At 39.6% G+C, this 12,220-nt stretch overlaps 1 protein-coding gene across 2 annotated transcripts in view; it reads left to right on the forward strand.

The window, feature by feature from the left end:
* Positions 1-12,220, forward strand: part of STAU2 (staufen double-stranded RNA binding protein 2) — a 168,185-nt gene that overhangs the window by 131,352 nt on the left and 24,613 nt on the right. The window lies entirely within an intron of this gene.

The following is a 12,220-nucleotide window of genomic DNA, read 5'->3' on the forward strand; positions in this document are numbered from 1 at the left end:
TCAGCCTTTATATAAGTATTTTAAAGCAGTTTTTATTATTCCCCATTTTCAGCGGATGACGAAGGTGACCACTTAGTTTTTGCAGAGCTCACACACTGTAATGATTTACTTTTTATCTCTTTATTAGGGTTTTACTGCCTTATTTACATTGTAATAGCAGTAGTGATGTTTTGCATATAGTCATATTGTCTTTGATTGGGAACAACGCCAAGAAAACTGAGTGCTTCATGATTTAATTATTTGTGTTCTTTGCAAGTATAATTAAAGGATCATGCCAAAATCTTATCAGAGCATGAAAATTTAGCATGCCAAGACTGAAGCTATTTAAGTGGCATACCAGTGATTTATGTGCTGACAAGATTCGCTTTTAGAAACTCTCTCTTCACTGTTTGACTGCTGGTAGTTAGAAGTGTAAAGAATGCAGTTTCCAAAAAATGTTAGTAGGAAGAAAGAATAGGTCTTCAAGTGACTAGTGATTGTAGATGTTTCAGTTTCAAAAAAATGTAATCAGAGATACTGATTTTTCAGAACTGAGCAAATATTTTCTGAAAAATCAAGCCATGGGTATGTATTTGAAAGCCAACCAGCACTGAGACAACTATTCCTACTAATCCATTTCTAAATCTTCACCATAAAGTTTTTGAACTCTAGTTACTCATCTAGAGCACTGCTTTCATCTTTAAGCATTAGAAGAATTAAACAAGTATTGGAGCTGAATAGGAAAAACTGGTGATTAAGTTGTTCTGCACAATTGAAAAATCTAAGATACCCTTTATTTACCATTAGATTTTATCTAAGCCACAAACCTCTACCTGATTTTTTCCTTAAATATTTTCTCTATCAGATTAATTAATGCATTTTCAAACAAGAGATTTAATTGTCTCCAGTAAAACACAGTTTTGCATGGTACACATACCATGACCTACCAAGTTAATCCACAGCTTTCCCTGAAGAATTTTTGAATACTTAAAAATACTGGTCTGATGCAGGAGGGACTTAAAAGGATTTCTCTGTAGATGCTCAAAGAACAATTACTTAATAAAGTAGTATTCAGATCTTCAGATCATGTTTAACATTTGAAATATATCGGTAGCACTAAGTCAGTTTGGGTTTCTCCACTTAGCAACTAACTGGTCCCAGAAAGAATATTGGCAGTATCCTGCAAAGTGCTGATCTTCAGCACTTTTAGTGCTTTGCAGAATTGATTTCTCAGTCCCAAGGCAATTGTCCATATCATGCAAGTGCTGCATACTATTATAGTCAGAAGCCTCTGTTTGAGAGTAATCCAAGAAAGAACACCAGTATTTTGATTCCAAGTTCTTTTTGTAAAATGTTTGGCTCCATTACATAGAGAATTTTCATAAGGCTCTTTGAAAGTCTCTATTTAGAAAAAAGATGTATTTTTTACATGTGCATAGCTCATTTTTAAACCAAAACTAACTAAAAGGTGCCATATAAGCTATTTTTTTCATCAGAGAGAATATTTTTATCTCCCCAAATAATGAATGCAGTTATGTTTTTAAATGTATTTTATGTTTTATTTGAATAGTCATACAAAATAAGCAACATAAAGGTGTCATCTTGTATTCATTAAAACTTCTCTCACGTGTAATCCCAAGTATTTAGATCCTTATAATTTTATTGGCAAAGGGAGCAAGTACCTGGCTTGACATACCAGCTGGGCTATGAGCATCTAAAAGTTAATACACTTTCAGGCTCATGTTCTGTTTCAGTTTTCTACCTTACAAGTGATTTTAGTATAGGTTAAGAAGTCCCAACTGCTGGTGCCATCTCCAGACATACTTAGCAAGCAGATTTTGCCTGTCCCATTATCTGCCTCCGAAGAGGAGAGCTCGAAGTCTCCTTCGGTGGCAGGTCTCCTTGGCCATTCGGTGCCTGTTTGCCTTGCTCCTCTTTGTTCAGTAGAGCAGAACTGCAGGCAGAGTCAGGCAGCAGCTCTGCGGGGCGCTGGAGCTGCCAGGCCCTACAGGGCTGTGAGTCCCATGGCAATTGTTGTCCAGAGGAACAGAGGGCTCAAAGAAAAATGAAGGTAAAGGATGGATCACCGGTTTACTCTTCTTGTTCTTTGACATAAGTAATTACTAGGAAACAAAATTGAATTTTCACCTTAAAACCAGAAAATAGCATCATGTTTGTTTGGCAATGTGGCAACTTGCATTGTTAAAAGAGAACCCTACGTGGCTACTAGAGATTAGTTATCTGGGAAAGATATTGCACTTGTAGGTCACCTGCATTAATCGGGCTGGGGGCATGGGTTATTGGCAGCTGTTCAAAGGCAAAGCCTGTGGAACGCCCCTGTGAAGGAAGTGGCATGTTTTGGCCCGGGTAGGTAAGGCTCAGTGGCACAGACCCACACCTCCAAAGGCAGACATCTCCGCCGGCCGGCCTTGCTGGGGAAGCGGAAGCCCAGCCTCAGCCTGGTGGGACAAGCCGGCAGCGGGACATGGTGGCCTGCTGCAGCTGCCGCTGCTGCACCTGCACGGGGAAGAGGCATTAAACTTCTACCCGGTGCAAGCTCTTGGATGGGGTAAAATCGTGCAGGGAAAGCTGGCAAAAGCCTGTCAGAAACACACTCTTCCCTTTAATCATGAGCGTTGCGGTGCTGTGCAGCCATGGGGAAAGTGAGTGCCGAAGTACAGGGTTTAATGCCCATAGCTTTTTCTTACTGTGGCCTTTCTCTTAACGTGTTTGCTTGCTGCTACCCTTTCCCATGCACTTTTTTTTCCTTTGTAAATGATGTGAAGCATTTAATGTTATCTGTAGTGCTGACGCAAGAAAATTAGAAGAGGTATATTACAGTTGTGTTCAGTATGCTTTCCAGAGAAAACTGCTGGTTAGGTCAATTTACTTGGCACTGTGCACTGCTTTAATCTTAACTCAAGGCCTGCTGTAGATGTACAGCAGCTGGGTCTGATGTCTTCATGCATGGTTGCAAGTCATCCAGTTAATTTCTATTTGTTGAGAGGTAGGAATCAAGCGAATTTTTCTCTGTTGAATGAAAACATTGTGGGGCTGGTAACAGGTGAATAAGCAATGCTGGATAAGAAAACAACGTGGAATTACCGCCTAAACTTTGAAGGGCTGGATTCCACAGCAGAGAAGTCACAGTCTCATTCCATTTATAATGGCAGTAGTGTAGCCCCAAATCTTTGATTAGAAGAATTAAAAAGAAAAACTGGCTCAACAAAACCTGCTTGAGAGAAAACCTGTCACCTGTGAAGAAACACTTAGCTTCAAGTCCAGTGCAGTGCTGTAGGCTGCTAATAGGGGTGGCCAGTATATTGGTAAACTTATGTGGGGGTTAGAAAAACTAAACAAGTTGCTCCTCCTATCATGTTGAGGTCTGTTCAGGCTTTCAATGACCTCTCATGTTATACCCATCAAGCTTGTTGCTGTATGTCCATAGAGGTAATACTGGCATGCAGAATGTGACCTACAGGCAGATGGAGTTCCTGCCACGTTCTGTGCAGTCCTCAAAGATTAGCACTAAATTCACCAGGTCTTTTGACTTTAAACAGGCCCTTAGAGTTACAGGCAGACAAAGAAAAAACTGTTTTAAAATAGGTGCTACTTAGATGGCTTCGTTCTGATTAAATACCAGATGAAAGAGTTTTTGCTCTATGCCTCACGCTATACAGTTAGTCTCATATTATAAATGGTAGCTTATTTCCAAATACACCTTAGTCTTATACCTTAAAAATACTTAAGACCGTTTGTGTATTTAGAATTTAAAACTTTGAATAAAATACACAACAAATCCTAACAGCGAAAAATGAAACCCGGATCTTTCTTCTCCTGCCTCCAGAGTCAGGCACTTGATTCCTCTCTTTCTGTGAATCTTGAGCTGTTCCACAGCTGAGGCTGTGAGGTGGGCAAGGCAAGAGAGAGAGAAGTAATCTGAGGGGACAAAATCCTTTTTTTTTTTTTTTTCCCCAAAAATCTACTCTAATTCCTTGTATTTGTTTGTTAGTTTTTGGTGTTTTTTTCCTGTGTCCATGTTTGTAGAAGAAGACCGTATTTCCAAGCACCATATTATTTTATTACAAGACTTTCTTCACCTATAGAGCCTAACTTCTCTCATTTAGGGCTGAGGCACTTATAAGAAGTGGGAAATTCAGGCTAAAAGAGATGCTGAATCATCCCCTCTTACTCTATACCTAGTATTACTGCCAGAGCCTGTGTTGTCAAACAACCGTCTGAGACCAGTTAAATTTCGGGAACCTTCTTTAATCAATGCAAGGATATCAGATATAAAAATCTGCAAAGGATAAAAGCTAAACAAAATTAATCCTGTATGTATAATTGCCATACAATATATCTCCACACTTATAGAGACAGATAAAATATAATCTTCAGTCTGATGTTTCTTCTTAAGCTTGACTGCTTAGAGCACTTCTGAGCATAATTCTGTATTTACCTAAACCTCCAGGTGAAAAGCTACCTTCTCCTCCCCTACACCCAGTGGAGCTAATGAACCATACCAGTTATTCTCTCAAAACTCTGAGCTCAGCAGAAATTAATCCACTTTCTTTGCCCAGCTCTAACACATGCCACCAGGTTAAGCCAGAAGAATGAACCTTGCTAGGACCCTTTTGTGCTCACTGAAGGAATGACTGGCAGACAGGTAGTGCTTCTTTGTGTTTCAGTAGTCCATTATGCTGACAATTATGGGGAGGTTTGACTCAAAAGCTCAACCGATTTAATTGCTAGCTGCTACCAGAAGAGGCGGTCTCATCCCTTTCCTGCCATCTTACTCCCAACCTCATGGTTTCACTGGCTCAGGTTCCCTCAGGGGTCAGTCAGGTGCCCATGGTGGTGGAGGACTGGGGGCAGGAGTGTGTTCCTGGGGTGGGAGGAGATAGGCTGGGCAGCTAATTTTAGCACTGATATGCTATCAGATGGGCTTCGCCATCATCTTTTCAAACTAGCCTTGGGTTCTGTAGAGGTGCATGGTGCATAATTGCACTATTCCACAATAAACCTGTGGTTCCTGTTGTGAGTCAGCCTGTGTAACTGAATTAACTTTCCTGAGGACTCATGCTTCTAGTGTAGTTCATAAGGACATGGTTGCACAGACAACAATGGTGACGCTTGTATGTATGTATGCCTGGCACTGCTACCCCTTGTCTTGTTTCAACTGTGCAGGTCTGTAGGATGAATGAGATTGGAAAACTGACCAACATGAAATATAACTTCTACTTTCCTGGCAAATTATTTTGTAGGCAGGTCACTGGTATGTCCCGATAGACAGTTGTAGCAGCATAAGTAATGGAGCAACAAAGTGGCTGGAATAGCAATAGGGGAGTGGAGAGAAAAGGAGCAGAGAACTACTTAAATAGATATTAGCATCAGAAGAAATACCCATTGCTGTAGTAAGGGTTTAGCAAAGGTTTTCCTTTATCTAAAGCACAAGAGACATTTGTGTTTGGAGCAGAAGGTCTGAGTTTAACCATACTCCCAACATGCCACAGCGTGAATCTTTGTGACAATCTCAAAGGTTAGAGTAGTAATGCAATTTGCTTCATGTTGTCAGTCAAAGTGGGTGCGACTGAGTCCTGAGAGTAGGGTAAGATAAAGCAGCTGTCTGACCAAAACTGGCAGCAAGTCAGTCCTAGAAGGAGCTTCTGGGATTAGATAGCATAGCCAGGGCTGATTGTTCACATAGTATGAATGGGGGAGGAAGGGGCTGAGGAAGAGAGGGGAATTTTGCAGGTGTCTCAACACATGCTCAGGAGCATGCTCGTGTTACTGGAAACACTAAGCAGAAGCAGACAGACTCTGTAGATGACAGGACAAATCTGGACCTTCAAAATATTATATATAAGTCTATATAAGTCTATATAAGTATACCTTTGTTAGTGTCTGAAAGAGTTACATTTACATCAGCATCTTTGAACTACAACTCCCTATTCTCTCTGCTGGTATTTCTTAATATTTGCCATCGTGTGAGGAGCTGCGGGGCCGACGTGTTCTCAAACAGATTCTCAGTAGGAGTTTACTGAAATGGAAGAAGGACAGCAGGATCAGTCCCACAGCATGATAGTGATATTTTACAAACAGCTTTGAAGCATTTGGATGTGTAATGTTTTGCAGTTGTCTGTAAAGCTCTCTGATGTCAGTTGGAGCACTTAGAAACCTTGCCATATGCTCCAACCTTCTTTTTGTGTGGCTGTGGGTTATGTGCAAATCTTCAGGGTGACTGGTAGAACTGTTGAGAGCATATTGGATGCTTGCATGAGTCAGGGCGTAACTTGAAATGTGCTCAGCATCCCCCACTGATTGCATCCCCTTGAACTGGAGTGCTCTCACCACCTTGCCACATCAGGCTCTTAATGGGTGGATGGCATTATGTTACGCAGTCCACCTCTCTCTTCCCTTCTCTTCCTCAGAAATCAAGTGCTGCTCTTGTAAAATCATTCGTGCCTTTCTTTCTGCCCAAATTTGTAGGCGTAACCAAAGTTTCTCCCGAGTATTTCCTGCTGATACTTTGCTCTCCAGCGTATGAAAAAGGAAGCCTGTCACGCAGAGAAGCCTGTGAGTCAGACCTGTAGGGCATGTCACTGTCACGTCAGGTTCTTACGCTGAAGCTAAAAACAGTTTGTGTCAATGCTCCCTATTAGCTGCCCTAATTTTTAGATGGAAACTTGACTGTCAGTTCTACTTAACTGCATCATTTCCTAACGTGTAACGATGTGCAGGTTTTGTGTTGCTAGCCTGTACTTTGTATAAAGGATTTATATCAAGACCGAAGATGTTGGTTGGTTTATAAATCAAAGCTGTTATTTCATGTTCATTCTCTTTCTTGTTACATGTCAAAACAAAGACAGAGCTACCTGTACTCAATTTTGTTCTACCTTGTCAAGAAACCGTTAGTTTTATGCTAATTGTGGCAGAACAGGATTGTTTGAACAACTCTTAAAGTATGTCTACAGAGCATAGCTGCGTAGTACATAACATGTTAAAAACTTTGAATAATTCACATGTGCAAATATGCTTTATTACTAAAAGTTCACTTTACGTACTGAGCCCTGGTCTTTATTTCAGGGATTTGTTTTACTTCTAGCTGTCTCTATGACTAAGTTTGAGTTATATAGCTCCAATTTGCAGCTCACTTGCCTTCTATCTAAAAAATATGTTTCTCTTGGTTCCCCTGAAAAATTCTGAATTTCTAATTATGAAAGGGAGCTGTTTATTGTTGTTTGAGTTGTCTGTTTGACAAGCAGTCATGCAGAAATAGTGCAATGTGTAGGCTCCTGGTATAAATAGAAGCAATCATGATCCAAACTGTGGATAAGTAATTAGAATAATAACTAGAAATAAAGAAGCTTTGTCAGTTTGCATTCCCTTTTCTGAAGCAGCTAAGGGCGAGTGTAGAAACTGATCCTTATCTTTAGTTTTTCCCCCAAAATAAGGATAAAATTGGATTTAAGAATAAGAGCTTACCATATGAATTTAGGTTTATGAAGGATGTACTGTAGACTGTCAAAAATAGTATGCCTAAGGCAGATTTGCTTCTGAAGAGAAGAATGCAATAAAGCTTAGGGTTATTCTGAAATTGAACTGCAATATATTATGAAATAGTTTAGTACAGTAATTCCTGGATTGTTACATTCAGATTTTTCAGCCACTATTCTTCTTTGTTGATTAAAAAAAATCTTCTGATAAATGCCAAGGACTAGTGAAGTTAAGGGTCTATTTTTTCTTCTTTCTGTCAAAACCATTCAAGGCAAGGAGGAGATAATAATTTACACTTTAAAAAATACTGATTAGTGACCCGAAGCTATTAAATGTATTTCAAAGAGATAATTGAGAATAGTGGCAATGAAAATATACCCGGTGGAAAATGTCCATCTATGTAATAGACCTTTCATGTCTAAGAACGATATGAAGATTTGGTCTCCTTTGAGATGTGTTTCACCCTCTGAACTAGGACCTAGAGGATGAGGTCAAAGAAGGCTGCACATCACATGTGATCTGTACAGTCTCTAGTAAGAGCTAATCAGCTTCAATGCTGCTCTAAATTGTACCAGAACAAACTAGTCTTCTGATTCTTCATTATATAATCTACTGAACATGACAATCTTTTTGCATTATTTTCTGCTACAGGTTTGTAAATGTTCTGAAACTAAAAAATAAGCAGATGAAACCCATTTTTCTGGTACTGACAGTTCTTGTTTGTAGACTAGTTTTATAAATAACTTCAGGACATCTGACATCTTTTTCATATAAAATGTGTTGGCAAAAATTGGCGTGAATTCGTTCCATTTCATCAACTTTCTTTTTGATTCTTTTTTTTTTCTTCTTTTCTGTGGGAGTATTTCTATTTTTTTAATCATTTTGGAATTTGGAAGTTTATTCATATCTCCTTAAGCGTATAATAGTTGAAGGAACACATAATCCCTTTTAGGCAACAACTTTTACAACATGTGGTGGGTGCCTCTGAATCAGCATCAAATGTTGGCATCTCCACTTCCTCCTTCATCAGAAGCAGTGAAGTTTCATCAGAACTAGTAGGAGAAAAATATTTCAATAGAATATGAGGAAGTGGTGCTTCTTTACTCAGGGAAAAGAAATAAAACCATGATTTATTATTAGAAGGATAAACAAACATTTGTCAAAAACATCTTGTGTACTTCCTTCAAACTTAACAATGAATCAAAAGTTTCTAATTGAGGAGAGACACTGTTGATAAATAGTGATGAGAATTGAATATGACTCATCATAAGACAGAGCTCCTTTGCCTGAATATTTGTAATGTGATTTGATGGTTTTCCATGTGTGGAAACTTGGGATGCAGTATATCCTGTTTCTGGCAGGTCCAGAAAAGAGCAAAATTCAAAATAGTATAATTTTCAATCTGTATGGTTAGACTAATAAGCTCCCCTACCACCTACTTTCTCCAACTTTCTGGTCCATTCGATATAACTACTGGGAAAAGCATCTGACTTCACTGTTTGGAAAAATACATCTGAGAAGTGCTTTTGAGCACCCGAGACTCATACACTGGCAATCTCCCAGCCTAATATGGGGACAAGAAGTGGGTGCCTAGCAGCCTTCCTTCCCTTCAACCCGTGTTTCCCCAGATGCGTGGGGGAGGATTGCAGCAAGGCCTCCGGAGCAGGTACCTGAGCAGCCCAGGAGCTGCTCAGATGCAGACCTTGGGAGCAGTCACCCAGGTGAGTGCAGTGATCAGGACCTGGTCCTCAGGAGCACGGGAAGTATGTGGATCACGGCCGTTCTCCTGTCTGCTGCTCACTTCTCAGCTAGTTCCACAGTATTCAAATCTTCTCCCTCCAGCTTCAAATCCCATTGTTAAATGCACTGAACTCTGCAAGAAATAATTCAAGGAAATGCTTCAGGCAATGGAATGTAAACCTCAGGAAAGGTCCAAAGGTTTCTGCTCATAGTGGGATCTCAGCATCACTTAAATGCATGGATTATCTGATCCTTTTTTTCCTTCTTAAACTGGATATTCATAATCCACAGTGTTTCAGCTTTCAGGAGTTTAGTGGGAAGAACCTATTATGGTATAGGCAGGTATAATCCTGATCTCTCTCACCAGCCTCCCTGGCTGGAATAACAGCTAGAACAGGTCACTTGATGTAAAATAATAACTCTGGGGGATTCAAGGCTTTGCTCTTCCCAGATTATGAGCCCAGACACAAAAGTCTGACCAAAGCAATGGAGCCTTTAGAAAACCTTTCCAGATGAAGGGCTGGATGTTTAAGTTGTTTTCCTATCCCAACTCAGAGAATGATTTTTCTGCGATCATATATCAACAAATAAACCTCTAGCTAAGCTATGGGAACAAAACCAAGTGGTTTTGGCCAGTAAAAACATCACAGTTGAGGGAGGGTGATACAGAAACCTGAATTTTCAGAGCTTAGTTTTTGTCTCGTATTTCTAATACTCTATTTGAAATTAATAGATGACATTCTATCTTATTTTTATTTTAAGTATATTTCACAATTAATTTTTTTCATGAGAGCCACAATATTTCTCAATGTTGAAATCAATATTCTCTGATAACTTAATTCCATTTCTGGATGCAACAGACCTAGATTCCTTTCTACACTAAATGAAAACAGAGTGCAGGGTATTTAATATCCTGTCATTGAGACAGTGCAGGCTGCTACTATCCAGTGAGTAGTACGTAAGTATGTGAATTTTGAGAATTAAAACAGACTGGTAGGCTAATAAAAACGTAAGATGTGAGGATAGTCATTGTTTTTACATCTAAGTAAGGCCACCCTATATAATTTCATGCAACCTGAATTTTTTGAACAATCTTTTTAGAGCAAACTGTTCTGCTGAGTCTTCATACATTAATTCTTCAAAATAATTATTTTCAAATACTGAATTTAGCAGAGCATGAAGTTTAAGACTGCAAGGCTATAGAGAAAAATTAGTTTCATATAAAAACTTAGTTTTAAAGAAGCAGCCCAAGTTCAGTGAAGTACAACTCACGTTTTAAGACAGCCTTTGTTTCTCTCATGTAAAGGAGTCCTGTTATTTGTTATACTGATACCTTATTTTCTTTAAAGAAGCACAGTATTGTTTAAATTAATTGGGCATTCATAGCTTTGTTAGTTATAACAATCTGCAGTCTCAAGGCTGTTGAATTCCGGATGCACAGCTGTTTGCAACTTTCTGTATTCTGTAGCCACGTACGGTAAATACCCACATGGGCTAGAACAGAGTTGGTAATCTCACCACTTGCTTTCATCATCTGAATTCAGTACCCATTGCTGCTGCATTGTTGCCTAGTAATGTACTGAGTCTGTGGGGTGAAGGTAAGTTTCTTCATGGCAGCTCAGGTGGTGCTGTGTTTTAGATTTGTGACCAAAACTGTGTTGACAAGACCCCGATGTGTTAGCTGTTGCTGCACAGTGCTCGCACAGTGTCAAGGTGTTTGTTTCTCACTGCTCTCCAAGGGAGCGGGCTGGGGATAGGCAAATGGCTGGGAGAGGACACAGCTGGAACAGCTGACCCAAACTGATCAAGGAGATATTCTATGCCATATAACCATACACTCAGCAAAACAACTGGAGGGGAGTTTTTCCAAGTGAACTTTTTCCAAGGAAGCCATTGCTCAGAGACTGGCTGAACATTGGTCTGCAGTGGGAGGTGGTGAGTGATTTCCTCAGTATCGTTTGTTCTTCTCCTCTTTTTTCTTCACTTGCTAAACTGTCTTTATCAACCCATGAATTTTCTCACTTTTGCCCTTCCAGTTCTTTTCCCCATTCTGCTGGGGAGGAGTGAGCAAGCAGCTGGGAGGGGGCTTAGCTGCCAGCTGGGGTCAACCCACCACAATTGGGTAAAATCTCTTTGGACACTTTCAGACTTTTCAGTCCAACAAAATAAGGCATTCTGAGTTAATGAGGTGCTGCAATACTGAAAGTTCCCAGCTTCAAGTTCGATATTTTACATTGCTGGCAAAATTCAACTTTATTCTCATTTTATAACAAGGTTGTGGATGGGTTATAGTGTTTGTTTGTTTGTTTGTTTGTTTTCTCCTGTGTTAGCTCTGTTGAGAATGCAGGAGAGTAATGCACACTGTTCAAGACTTTAAAATACAGGCAAGATCTCCTATGTATTCCTTAAGCATAATCTTCCCAAGAAGTGTGAGAAGACCACAGATTTTGAGTGTGCCATATTATAAGTTAACAAAAGAGGATTTACATACCTAATCTGCACAGAAATCAAATAGCTTGACCTGCAGTGTCTTCCTTGCACACACAGATGTCTCCATTTCAATCCTATCATTAGTTTACACAGAACTGGAGACAGGGCTAAACAATGTGACCTGACCTTTTATTTTTTATTTTTATACAGCCTTTCCTCAGTCATCCTGAGAAATCTTTTCCAGTACATAAGACATTGCTCTTTCTCAACACTACACAGAAATAAACACTTCAAAACTCAGTTTTAATTTTCAGTGTAGGGTTATATGCAGTATGTACAGTGGCGGTCTGGAAGTGAGCATGAAATCATCTCTCAATTATATTTGCTGATAGCGCAAGAACAGGGGAGTGTTAAATGATGGTAAGTCATAAAATACAACGCATTCAGCCTGGTGGATTCAAACAAGGTCCATCGTGACATAGTTAACCACACAATTATTCATCGAGGAACAAGGGATCAAAGTCATGCTGACAGAATGGAGAATCTTAGCCTAAAAGTAAGTAACCGAACTGGA

This window comes from Anser anser (assembly GCF_964211835.1).
Source record: "Anser anser genome assembly, chromosome: 2".
NCBI classification, from domain to species: Eukaryota; Metazoa; Chordata; class Aves; order Anseriformes; family Anatidae; genus Anser; species Anser anser.